General features: G+C 41.4%; 1 protein-coding gene across 8 annotated transcripts in view; it reads left to right on the plus strand.

The window, feature by feature from the left end:
* The window catches only part of TASP1 (taspase 1), a 237,763-nt gene that overhangs the window by 165,835 nt on the left and 59,870 nt on the right, over positions 1 to 12,058 (plus strand). The window lies entirely within an intron of this gene.

Consider the following 12,058-nt stretch of genomic DNA (forward strand, 5'->3'; position numbering starts at 1 on the left):
TGTGTCACCTGCGAATTAAAGGACTTTTCCTAAAAGGCCCTCCACTCAACTTCTCTTTGTGTCTTCTTGGCCAGAACTGTGTCCTGTGGTCACTTCTAGCTACAGAGAGACTGAGAAATTTCTGAGCTGGGCCCATCACTGTCCCCTCAATAAAATTGGACTTGTTTTAATTAGAAAGAAGGAGAGAATGGATACTAGGTATACATCTACTGTCTGCCACAGGGGTTGGATTAGATGATCCTTGGTCTAGATGGTCCTTTCTAGCTCTAGAAGTTATGAAGTCTGTTTAATAAATTCTGGGAGAATTGGTGGTTAAGGCTTTAATGCTCAGTGCAGCAGATCTAAAAATCTACATCACGGTTTGGCAGACTGTGGTCCACAGGTCAAATCCTGCTAGCCACATGTAGAAAGAAAATTTTATTAAAACACAGCCCCACTGATTGGTTTACATACTATCTATGACTGCTTTTACATTACAGCAGCGAAGTTGAGAATATTTACTGTCTGGCTTTTTACAGAAAAAGTTTGCCAATCCCTGGCCTAGATGATCCAGGAGAGCCCTTCCATCTTGGTAGCTGCAAAAACATGCATTTATTTATTCATTCAGTAAGTATTTGAGCATACACTACATTTTAGGCATTAGACCAGGCCCTGGGGAGTATAGAAATGAATAAAGCAAAGTCCATATTCTCATGGAATTTACATTTTATCAAGTCAGGCAGATAATAAATACATAGTAAAACTTACAGTCTATGGTATAGTAATACGAGCTACAGAGAAAATGAAGTAGGAAAGATGGATAGTAAGTGCAGGAGAGGAACTTGAGGTTTTTAAAGAGACATTTGAACAAAAATCCAAAGGTGAGGAACAGAGCCATGTGGCAAATGAAGGGAAGAACATTCCAGAATAGCAGGTGCAAAGGAGGTTGCAGTGTGTCTGGAGAGGTTGAGAATATCGGGGTGGCCTGAGCAGAGTGAGCAAGGGGGAGAAGGGTTGGGGATGAGCTCAAAGAGGTGGCTTGGGGCATCATGTCGGGACTTACAAGCCATTGTAAGATGGGAGCCATAGAGAGTGTTGAGAAGGAGAACAGTATGACCTGACTTACATTTTAACACGGTCATTCTAGCTACAGTGCTGTCAGTAGACTATGGGGGTCCAGACTGGAACCTGGGAGACCAGTCAGATGCTATGAGGCTGTATTGAGCAAGAGACTGTAGTGGCTTAGACTAGAGTGATGCTGGTCGAAGTGAAAGAATTGGTTGAATTCTGGTAGGTTTTACAGGTAGAGCTAACATGATTTGCTAATCAGTTGATACAGGGTGAGGGATAAAGAGAGTCAAAGATGACTTGGTTTTCGGCCTGGGCAGCTGAAGGAATGGAGTTTCTTTGTATTGATGTGGGGAAGCCTCCAGGAAGTTGAAGCCTTGGGGCAAAGATCAGGAGTTTCAGGTGATGCTTTCTGAATGCGCAAGTGGAAGTGTTGATTAGGCAGTTGCATATTCAAGTCTCCAGTTCCGGGGAAGGCCTGGGCTCACATAAATGTGAGAATCAAGAGTGTGCAGATGATATTTTAAGGTGATGGACTACATGAGGTCGTCAGAGGAATGGAGGTAAATAAAAGATGTTGAATGGCTCTGGCGTATTTCAGAATTAAGGTCAAGGAGATGAAGAGGAACCAGCAGTGAGACTGAGGAGGAGCAGCCGATACTCTTCCTGGAGAAAGTCTAGGAGTTTGTGAAGTCCTAGAAGTCAAGGAAAGTAAGTGTTTCCAGCAGCAAAGAGTGATCAGCAGGTTAAATGCTGCTGACAAGTAGTGAGATGAGGCCCTGGGGACAGATCTTTGGCTTTAGCACCCTGTGTAGGTTGTGTGGGTGACCTCGCAAAGAGGGTTTGGGTGCAGTGATGGGGATAATAATCCCAATTTGAGTGGTAAGGAAAGAGAATGAGAGGAGAGAAATAGGAAACAGTACAGACGAATCTTTCAAGGAATTTTTCCTTTCTTAAAAGGAAGACGAGAATGAAGTAACAGCTGGAGAGGGAAGTGGGTTTTGTTTTGTCTATGTAGGAGACAAATGATATGTTTTTCTGTATAGGAGAAATTAAGAGCAAGTCATCTAGGAGAATGATCCAGGAGGGAGACAAAAGAATGCTGTGTGTGTTTGGGGAGGGTGAAGGTGGGGGTTGAATCACTGTTGTGAGGTCCTGGGGTGAGTGAGAAGGGATGGACCTAGTGAATGGGCAGAGCTGATGACCTTGAACAGTTTTATCTGTAGTAACCAGAGGAAGTCCCTGTGCCCGAATCAAGGGGTTGTGGGAGCTTGCCGAGGTTCTCTCTGGTTGCTTCCATGTTTCTCAGGGAATTAGGAAGCAAGGTCAACTGCAGAGTTAGGATGGAGGAGGAGATATTGGAAATTGGAGGAGAAATGAGAAAGTATAGGTCGGTACTTGGGAAATGTATGAGTACTGGGCAGCATTAAAGGCCCAAATTGAGGTTAGTGCTCATGAATTTAAAGAGAGTGCTTATTTAGCATGGTACCGCTATTCTTCAGCCAAATTCAGCTTATGGATGCAGGCATGAGGTAGGGTTTAATTATGGTTGGAGTTTTGCCAGGGGAGTGTAATGGGCAAGAGTAGGCCACGATAGCTGATTCTGCAGGGAGTTAATGATCATGACGGACCATGGGTGTTAGCCCACTTAAGGACCAAAGTGAAGATTTGAGGCTGTGAGGGACAGGTTGAAAGATGGTTGGAGTCTGGGTACTAGAGGGTGTGCACTGAAAAGTCAGGGGTAGTGGTTAGTGAGATGCTTGCTTGGCAATCACAAGGACTAGGGTACGATAGCGGTCGTGAGTGGCTGACATTGAGTAAAGGGCAAGATTATTGGGAGAGAAAAGGTCGAGGAATTGAGAGGTCAGAGATTTGGAAGCATACCCTCCACACCATGAAATCACTGGGAATTAGGGCAGGACGGGTGTCAGAGAAACATTGATCCAGGGGCATAAATCTTTGAGGAGTGATGGGGAGTGACCTCTGGGGGCCAGTAGATGAACTGCCACACGGGCGACTCTGATGACAGGAAACTCGGATCCGGTTAAGGGTCTGTGGGCAGCCCTGAGGAAGAAGGAGGACACTCCCCTGCTCCAGGCACAACATGATATTTTATTGTTTCCACAAAACTCATTTACGTTAGCATCCCTTTCAAACCTTGTACACCCCAATAAGTGTGGAAATGCCAGCTGTTTGTCACAATTAAAACAGAAAGAAAAATGCACTGTCCTCTGAACCCACACGCACTAACATTGTATGTTGGCAAGTCAACCTGCACATCCTCAGATCTGCTGTTTTTTGTTGAGCTGTGACATTAACTGACAAGAACATGAAACAGCCACAGGGCTCAGGGGTCCTGGGCCGGAGCCCAGCTGCATGGGTACAGCAAGTGAGTGGTTCGTCTCTTCTTTAGCCCAGAAATTGATGCATAAACTTAAGTATGAAAATGAAAAATCTGAATCACTAGCACTGCCCCCTTTCCTTCAGGGTGTTCATTATCAAAACAGCATTGTTCACTCGGCTGTCTGCGTAGATCTTGCTCTGTTGAAAATGGCTCTAAAATAGGTGTGCTGTTTTGAAACGTCTTGGATTGACTGCTGTTTCCTGCATCAGCCCTTTGGTTGCTCACTACGATTAAGGTTTTGTGCCACCACTGACCGGGCTGTCTTTAGTTGTCTGTCTTGGTGGAGATGCATAATTGAAAATGTACAAACAAAAACATGCCTCTAGCCTCTCTTCAAATTTAGAATTTTGTATGAGTCTCACAGTGGTACTTCACTCGATTTCCATGTTGTTGGACAATTTTGTGGGTAGAGGATCTTTTTGCTGTTTAGTAATTCTCTCCTTCTGGGAAACAGGTCCAAAATAGACCTTGCTTATATTGAATTCCCCCAATTCTTAGAGTGACATTTTCGTGTTTATCTCAGCTTATTAACATAAGCTTTATGAAATTGTGAATGTGTGTCTATCTGTGTCTCTGGATAAACTTGCTAATCTGTATGTGGAGTTCCCAATATTCGTAAGAAAAAAATCTCAGCTTTATCCCAGAGTATTATTGGCTATTTATGAAGTTTTGATACTTTCATATATTCATCTATGTATATTTATACAGAAAAATTATATAAAACCGTTTTCTTCATTTAATTTTAGATTAATTAAACCCTTCAAGTAGATCTGTAGTATGGTTTCCTGGTTTTTTTTCCTTACAAAAATTCTATTAAAAAGTTGTTTTTGAACACAAAGCATTTTTTATTTATTGATAATTTCCTAAAGCCATCCTATTATATATACACCATTCTGTTTTTCAAATTTTATTTATCTGGATGATGGGGTTTCTTGATGTAGATAACTCATAGAACTCCATTTTCAACTTTTATCCCTCTTCTCCTACGTTAAGGACAAAAATATAAGTTTTCCTTGTGGATTATATTGCTCATTTCTTTCTACTAAGTACCTACTTTTGTTTTGGGCCCTCTTCTCATTACAAAGCTTTTAAATTTTATTTTATCTTATTTTATTATTTTATTTTATTAAAAATTTTTTTCTTAGAGTTACTTAGGTTTGCTGGTTTCCTGCCATCCTTCTATAAATTAAAACAAAGATGACTGACAAATTAATTTGGTCTTTCAATGCCATTGATGTCATATGAATTCTAGTAGAGATACTTTTACAAATATAAATTAAGGAAAGGAGTTAAATTTTTTTGTTACCTTTGCTTTCTTTCTAGCTGTTATGTAATGATAAGATTTCACTCTCCAAAAAATGTTTTAAAAGATTAAAAAATTTACGGCTCTCATTTTTGCCTATCGGCCGGTCTATAAGACGTTTATGGTTTACTTCTGCAGTTCCTTTTTTCATTTTATTTATTAGATCTCTAGTAAAAGGTTACCCACAGCCCAAGGCTTCTAGGCAGGTGTAGACTGTAAAAATCCACAATTAAATCAAACAGGGCAGCTAAAACTCCACACTGAAGGTGAAAAAAAAAGTTCAGGGCTTTATTTAGTAAAGAAGCACATGCTGAAAAATAGATCTTTCCCAGCTGCTAAGGTTAACAAACTAGAGCTGTGCTGAGTGGGGCCAGGGAGGGAGTCCAGAGATGAGCAAGGCCGTGATGGATGGAAAGGGAAGGACTCAGAGCCTTGGACCAGGGAAGGAATTTCACAGGAAGCGGTGGACCATGCTGCGCCCAGGATTCTCTGACAGCTGTCCTCGGGGCACTGCCATTGATCTTGCATGATGACGAGGGGACATGTAAATAGCCTGATTGAAATGACACGTTGAGGTCAGGGACCCCTTGCACGTGTTCCAGTGTGGTGCCTGGGCCTTCTCGTGGGGAACAGTGACCCAGGTGCTCTCCTGGCAGAGCGCCTGCCTTGCGTCCCTAGAGCGGTTTCCTCTTGTCCCGCTTCTCCTCTAAGCAGCATCTGCGGCAGCGTGTGCTCAGCCTGATGGGGAGGGTACGGGCCATTCAACCGCCTCTCTGGGCCCAGGGGAAGGGAGGCCGTCCAGGGGCACAGGTAATCTCTCCACGCACATGGAGGAACTCTCACCTGGACCACACCAGCCTTCTCCGCAAGCTTCCTGTCTCTTCTCTTCTCCTGACGCCACCCCCAAGCCTGTCTGTTCTCCACAAGGCAGCGCATTCCAGTTTCTTCTCTAGCCCTTTGACAGTCCTCCACTGTAAAGAGGGTAAAATGCAGACATGACCTCATGGCCTCTGTGATGTGATGCCTGCTTGTCCCCTCAACTTCGTGCCTGGTCACTCTCTTCCCTTGCTTGTTATGCTAGCCTTCTTGGTCTTCTTTTTGTTTTTCTAAATTCCCAGGTTCTTTCATACCCCAGGACCTTGGCACACAATGTTTCCTCAGTCTTGAATATTCCTCTTCCCAGTCTTTACCTGGTTCCTTTCTCCTCATCTTTTAGTCTAAATTAAAATGCCACCTGCTCAGAAAGGCCTGTCAACAGTGGGTTCTGCTCGCCCTCATTAGTCTCCATCTCATCCCCTCCAGTGTTTCCTCTGCGGCACCGTCACAACTGTAATATCGTGTGTATATTTACTTGTTTAGCCATCACCCTCCTCAGCATGTAGTCTCGCTGTGAGCTAGGACCAAGTGAGTCTTGTTTACCAGTGCAATCCCAGCACCCAGAATAGGGTTGAGTATATAATGCATGGATATGCAATAAATCCTTGTAGACAAATGAAGGAAAAGTAAAAGTGATATCCACACACTCTTATAGATGATAAGTCATCTTTTGGTCGTCCCTTGTCCTTTTTCAGTATAGCCTTTTTTATTTTCCTTAACCCAATTCCTGCATGCAACACTCCCAGCAGGAAGGGAACGCTTACTCAGCTCTCGCTGTGGGAGCTCTGGGTGGAGCTGTGCTTGCTTGACTTTTTGAAACAAATAAAAATATTGTTGGGGCTCTGTCCTTAGAAAGTTCTGTCCCTGGTTAATGTGACCACTGTCATCAGCTTGAAGTTCTTAGAGATGACACCAACCTTCTTGACTTTCTCGGTCACCGATTGCTGCCTCTTATAGCTGTCGCCTCATCCTTCTCTTTTGCTACACGACCCCACAGATCTTTCTCTTCCTCTGCTGCTCCCATTTCAGCAAGTTGACCAGTTCTGGACACTGTGGTTCCTTCACACACCCCCACCCCCCGCCCCCTGATCTTTTCAGTTTAGTAAGTTTGCCCTGTTTCTCCCACCACATAGTCCCCTAGACACTCTCTGCACCATTGTCCCTTGGATCTCCAGGCTCTGCTCCTGTCCTTCCTCTTTGCTCCTCCTATTAACCTCAACTTCTTGATTTGGCAAAACTGCCCTCTGTGTCCAGACTCAGTGGTCTCTTTCCCCCGGGTTGCCTGTGCCGGGGCAGCATGCCTCCACACGCTCATGACCAAGCAGCCGTTCAGCCTTTCTCTAGGCCTTAGAACATCTGGCAGATATTAACCTGCCGTATTCTGAACATTCTGTATTCTTCTTTCTGACCTTTCTCAGGGTTCATCTTCTCCAAATAGTGAAGAGCTATGACCGCTCATTCTAGTGCTTGCTTGGTGCCATGATATTGATCCAAGTTCGACCCATTGTCCAAAGGCAGATTTTTCCCCCTTTCCTCCACCCTGAGGCCCTTTTCTAATAAAGTGAGTGTGCCTTTATCAAGTCCTAAGCCATTTAACACAAGGCCCAGTTTAACTAGTGGGCTATTCATTCATTCATCTAAAAAGTATTTATTGATCACCTGTTATATGTCAGACACTATTCTAGGTCATGGGTGGTGAACAAGATGTTCTAGTTGCCATTGCGTTCTAGTGGACACATGTACATATTTATAGTATGTGTATAGTATAAGTATTTGTATATATGAGTCTGTATGTATAAAATTTAATATATACACTGTTCTCTAGCTCTTATCTAAGTAAATTGTATCTCACCAACAGGGTTGTAAATTTTTCAGAAACAAATTTTTTTTTACTATTTTGTGTACCACACTGCTTGGAAGAATGCTGAGTACAGAGTAGGTATTTAGTATGTTCAATAACGTCACAAAAAATGGAATACATAGACAAATACATTCAAGTGAGATACAAAACCTCACATACTATTGCCTTGATACAATTACGGTCTAGCCTTCTGTGTAAATGCCCTCCTGTTATGGGTTCAAGATACAGTAACTCAGTATATATGGATACATGACAACTTCATTTATAGTTCACAATGTAAACACTGAAGTGTTTCTAGACATACAGTCGTAAACTCAAGCACTAATAGACAGTATTGATAACATGCATTTGTAATTATCTAACTGTATACCCTCTCAATACGGTAACAAATATAAAAAATATTGAGGCATCCAGAAACTTGATAGGAACTTCAGTATCAGCAGTCACCATTTGCTAAGGGAAAACACACTCCTGTGTGTCTCCTCTGCTCTCAGTGCTTCACTTCTGCCACTTCCAGTCACCAAATGTGTTGGGGGGTTAGTTCCCACATCAAGCAATTCTCTGATTCTCTGGACACCATCTGAGTGTCCCACAGTTGAACTCAATTTTGACACTCTCTACCTGGAGATAGCATCACATCCCACAGGTTAAGGGTTCAGTCCCACAGGATCGAACCTCTCCCACCCACTCCAGGTGTCAATCACAAGTCCAGGCTGTCACCTGTGTTTCTGACCCACAGCTGAAAATTCTGAGGTTCTCACCACTGCCTTGGGATCTCTTAATTTGCTAGAGTGGCTCATAGAACTCAGGAAACAGTTTACTTACTAGGTTACTAGATATAGCTTTTGATATAAAAAGATATAACTCATGAACAGCCAGGTGGAAGAGATGCATAGGGCAAGGTATGTGGATCTTCCGTGTCTTCTCTGGGCTCATTGCTCTCCTGGTAACTCCACGTGTTTGCCAAACTGGAAGCTCTCCAAACACCATCCTTTTGGGTTTTTATGGAGGCTTCATTACATAAGCAGGATTGATTAAATCATTGCCAATTGGTGATTAATTCAACCTCTAACTCTTCTCCCTCCCCTGACATGGAAGGTGTGGGGCTGAAAGTTTCAACCCTCTAATCACATGGTTGGTTCCCCGGCAACCAGCTCTCATCCTTAGGTTACCTAGGGGTTTTTCAGGAGTCACCACATTAACATAAACTCTGGTGTGGTTGAAAGGGGCTTATTATGAATAACCAAAAACGTTCATTTCACTTTTATTGCTCTGGAGCTATTTCAGGAACTGGGAACAAAACTAAATATTGTAACAAAAGATGCACCTATAGCTCTTACATAGGAAATCACAAGGGTTTTAGGAATTTTGTGCCAGGACACCTGAATCAAGATCAAAATATATATTTCTTATTATATCAAAATATTACAGCATTTTATCAGGCTTTCCAGACAGATACTGTATGAAGTCATTCTACCACAGTAAGCTAGATAGATTTATTTACTTAAAGGTAAAGTTTACAAGAGCACAGCAAAGTAGTTGCGACATTAAACTGACTCTAAGTTTTAATTAAAAGCATGATGGGAAGCCTCAATATCATGTGCTTCTGCACAGTCAGTGAGCAGGATCTGACCTTACAAAGTAAAAGTGAACAAAGTTTGTTCATAGGGCAAAATGGCATATGTGAGGAAACAACTCCGAGCAGGAAAAACTCACAAGGAACAGCAACAGATGAGTGTATAATGTTGTGAAGGTCTGTTGTCCTTTGATGGTCTTTGTGCAGTAATGGGTGGAGACAGTCCCCTGCACTCCCAAGTGTTTATCTGCACTATGCTTATCTGCATTATTTGATCACATCTTTGTTTACCAAGTCAAATGGAGATACTCAGAAAACTATAAGACACTTATGAAAGAAATTGAAGACAACATAAACAGATGGAAAGATATACTGTGTTCATGGACTGGAAGAATTAATAGTCTTAAAATGAATGTACTGCCCAAGGCAATCTACAGATTCAGTGCAATCCCTATCAAAACACCAATGGTATTTTTCACAGAACAAGAACAAATAATTTTAAAATTTGTATGGAAACACAATAGACCCCGAATAGCCAAAACAATCTTGAGAAAGAAGAACAGAGCTGGAGGTATCATGGTCCCTGACTTCAGACTATACTACAAAGCTATAGTAATCAAAACAGCATGGTGCTGGCACAAAAATAGACACATGGATCAATGAAACAGAATAGAAAACCTAGAAATAAACCCACACACTTATGGTCTATGACAAAGGAGGCAAGAATATACAGGGGAGGAAAGACAGCCCCTTCAATAAGCGGTGCGGGAAAACTGAACAGCTACATGTAAAAGAAGGAAATTAGGACATTTTCTAACACCATATACAAAAATAAACTCAAAATGGATTAAAGACCTAAATATAAGACCAGAAACCATAAAACTCTTAGAAGAAAACATAGGTAGTACACTCTTTGACATAAATTGTAGCAATATTTTTTTTGATCTGTCTTCTAAGGCAAAGGAAACAAAAGCAAAAATAAACAAATGGGACCTAATTAAACTTAAAAGCTTCTGCACAGCAAAGGAAGCCATCGACAAAACAAAAAGGTAACCTACTGAATGGGGGAAAATATTTGCAAATGATATGACCGATAAGGGGTTAATATCCAAAATATGTAAGCAGCTCATACAATTCAAGATCAAAACAAGCAACCCAATTAAAAAATGGGCAGAAGACCTGAAAAGACATTTTTCCAAAGAAGACATACAGATGGCCAACAGGCACATGAAAAGATGCTCAACATTGTTAATCATCAGAGAAAGGCAAATCAAAACCACAGTGAGATATTACCATACACCTGCCAGAGTAACTATCAAAAAAGATCACAGGACTTCCCTGGTGGCGCAGTGGTTAAAAATCCTCCTGCCAATGCAGGGGACACAGGTTCAAGCCCTGGTCCAGGAAGATCCCACATGCTGCAGAGCAACTAAGCCTGTGTGCCACAACTACTGAGCCTGTGCTCTAGAGCTTGCGAGCTACAAGTACTGAGCCCGTGCCTGCGCATGCCCTAGAGCTCATGCTCCACAACAAAAGAAGCCACCGCAATGAGAAGCCTGCACACCACAACAAAGTGTACCCCCCGCTCGCCACACCTAGAGGAAGCCCATGCACAGCAACAAAGACCCAACACAGCCAAAAATAAAATAAATAAATGAATTTATAAAAAAAAAAAAAGGTCACAAATAACACATAGTATGTGGAGAAAAGGGAACCCTTGTACACTGCTGGTGGGAATGTAAATTGGTGTAGCCACTGTGGAAAACAGAGGTTTCTCAAAAAAATAAAAATAGAATTACCATATGATCCAGCAGTTCCACTCCTGGGTATATACTGAAGAAAACAAAAACAATAATTCAAAAAAATATATGCAATGTTCGTTGCATTATTTACAATAGCCAAGATATGGAAGCAGCCTAACTGTCCATCCACAGATAAATGGATAAAGGAGATGTGATACCACACACACACACACACACACACACACACACACACACACACTGAAATATTACTCAACCATCAAAAAGAATGAAATTTTGCTCTTTGTAACAACATGAAGGGACTTGGAGGGTATTATGCTTAGTGAAATAAGTCAGAAAGAGAAAGACAAATACTGTATGATATCACTTACATGTGGAACCTAAAAAATAAACTAGTGAATATAACAACAACAACAAAAAACAGACTCACAAGTATGGAGAACAAACTAGTGGTTACCAGTGGGAGTGGGGATGGGGGAGGGTAAGATAGGGGTAGGAGATTAAGATGTACAAACTACTGTGTGTAAAATGAATCGTACAGCATAGGGAATACAGCCAATATTTTATAATAACTATAAATGGAGTATAACCTTTAAAAATTGTGAATCACTATGTGATTTTCACTATGAAAATCACTAAGTTTCACCTGAAACTTATATAATACTATAAATCAACTATACCTCAAAAAAAAAAAAATACTAGCATTGTCCTCCTGAAGCAAAAGGCCTTGCTCATGAACACTGGTACCTTGGATTATACTGTAAATACTATATGATATTTAGCACAAATGGAATCTAGAATTTCATGAGCAATAACTTTACCCAGAAAAAATTTTTTTCATGTTTTAAACACTTTTGTATACTTACGATTGATTAGTGAATTTAAAGATTTGCAGATCCAGAGTATTTTCACTTCCCTCACAGACAACTTGCCATCCAGTCTCATAGAATTGAGGGGTATTTGTTTTGTCTTGATTTTGTCTCGTTTCGTGTGAGCAGGCCGAGGGTTGCTGAGAATGATTTTCTTGATTTGGGAATATTATAGATGGTGACTATAGCCTGCAGTAAATCTGATAAGATGGATCAGAAGAATAAGAACTGACCATGGAGAAAAAATAATTTGTTGATTTTTCATACCAAGTTTACATCTCAGAAGACGTTCTGTAAAGATACTTACTTGATCCTTTTAAACTATAGAGAGGTGTGCTTGCAGATTTTGTTTTAGGGGTACC

The sequence above is a fragment of the Balaenoptera acutorostrata genome, chromosome 15 (assembly GCF_949987535.1).
Source record: "Balaenoptera acutorostrata chromosome 15, mBalAcu1.1, whole genome shotgun sequence".
Taxonomy (NCBI): domain Eukaryota; kingdom Metazoa; phylum Chordata; class Mammalia; order Artiodactyla; family Balaenopteridae; genus Balaenoptera; species Balaenoptera acutorostrata.